The sequence below is a fragment of the Cynara cardunculus genome (genome assembly GCF_001531365.2).
Source record: "Cynara cardunculus var. scolymus isolate 2C chromosome LG 4, CcrdV1, whole genome shotgun sequence".
In the NCBI taxonomy this organism is placed as follows: domain Eukaryota; kingdom Viridiplantae; phylum Streptophyta; class Magnoliopsida; order Asterales; family Asteraceae; genus Cynara; species Cynara cardunculus.
This window is the reverse complement of record NC_037531.1, coordinates 10639688-10641743: the sequence shown is the minus strand read 5'-3', so window position 1 is coordinate 10641743 and position 2056 is coordinate 10639688. Positions and strand designations below refer to the sequence as shown.

Below are 2056 nucleotides of genomic sequence, written 5' to 3'. Positions count from 1 at the left end.
ATATATAAAAAAAAAAATATATATATATATATATATTGATCGGGTAGGCTAAATATGTGATTAACATATAACATCATTTAAAGGGGCCCTTAATTTGCTTTTCGTCATATTTGATTATTTTTATGCAAAAAAGTCATGATTTTGACGGAAAAAAGCAGGCTTTTACAGTTAAAAATGATGAAATATATACGGAAAATATATATGTCAATTTTAGGTTTTTGTATTCATATTGGATATCAATTATTTAGAAACGTGTTATTTTGACATCAACGTAATTAGTTGAAAACATGGAATTGAGGTTTGTGGTGTAAGAAAATACAAAAATATTCTCCGATTGACGAAAAGAAAGTGGGGTTGAAGTTGATGCATGAACCTATGTATGCTAATTTTAACAAAATATGCTTTGACAATATCTTTCTATATATATATATATATATATATATATATATATATATATATGGAAGATGGCGTGAGAATAAAAGTTAAAGTGAGAAGTGTAATAAGAGATTTGGATTATTGATCATTTTTTATCTCAAATCAACCTGTGAAATAATGGTGCTTTAAAAGGAACTTGATCCGGTGTATCTTATTACATTTGATCTAGTGTTTCTCTTCAATTAGAATTGTTTTAAGACGGATTGCTTTACCAACGAAACATGGACTTCTGAGTAAACTGAATACATGTGAAGCAAACACATTGCGAAACAAATATATGTTAATCAATTTTCCAAATTCTAGTTTTAGATGGAAAACAATCATATGAAATAACACATGATGCAGTAAGTTCTTAAGGTTATCATAATTTCATATGTTCTCAAAAAAGATTCCCTTATATGTATGTATGTATGTATGTATGCATGTATGTATATATGTATGGAAGTCTATTAGAAACTAAAATTGGTTAAGAACCCAAGATTCATCCACAACATGCCACGTGTCCTTTTCATGATTAATACTCATCATTATCTTAACACATTCATGATGAATATGGAAGTATAACTATTTATCTTGAATCTTCATATTCCTAATAAATATGTAGCATTGCACCGTGGATGGTTCCGATATTCCTAATCAATTTTAGGAACACGATTATATATATATATATATATATATATATATATTGACAAGACTAGGTTGATTTTAATTGAAATCTTGGTTGATACCAATTCATGAGAGCGGTGTTCAATGAATTTGTATTATGTGGAACTTAATGCAAATCAACATCATTGTATAATTTGATGATGAAAGATACGACGAACAAGTCCAAATGAGTACTATTGTGTTGGTCTTTTTCAATGGAAAAGATAATATATTCATTGCAATTGCTATCCAAACGCCTTTGACAACATATAGAGTATAGTTAGGTTACAAGTGAATTTGGTTTGGCAAAATTTGACAAAGTATATTACAATGACAAGCTAAACACGAATGCTAGCTAGGTTGAAGTGAACATGGTGTAGATTGACATAATTGCCCTTGGTGCATGCAAGTTAATGTTTTCAATGGATAAAGAAATCATATATGTATTCAAGATTGAGCTTGTAAATGTTAATTTTGAATGTTTGATCAGATTTAAGATTCTGAAACAAGAACACAGGTAAGGGTAAATTTGACTTATTACAATTGTTTGGGTTGTTGCAGGTTAAAGAAGCCAACTTCACAAGGCTATGCAAGAGCAAGAGGATCTTGACGGTTAATGGTGAATTCCCTGGTCCGACTATTTATGCTCGTAGGGGTGAAACCCTCGTTGTTAACGTATTCAACAGAGGCAATCTAGACATCACTATTCACTGGTAACATTATATTTCACTTCATATGCATATGTATAACTAGGTGAATTACGAAATTACAACACATATAAATATGTGTATATATGGATTACGAAATTTAATATGAGAAATAAATTGTTTATGTATATATGTTAGAACAAGTGTAACTAGGTAAATTGGATTATTATTAATTCTATTAAAATTCATATTAAGATACAAGTTCAAACTAATATATATATATATATATATATATATATATATATATATATATATATATATATATAGAG

At 28.3% G+C, this 2056-nt stretch overlaps 1 pseudogene; it reads left to right on the top strand.

Annotated features, from left to right (window-relative positions):
* The window catches only part of LOC112511411, a 7348-nt pseudogene that overhangs the window by 535 nt on the left and 4757 nt on the right, over positions 1-2056 (top strand).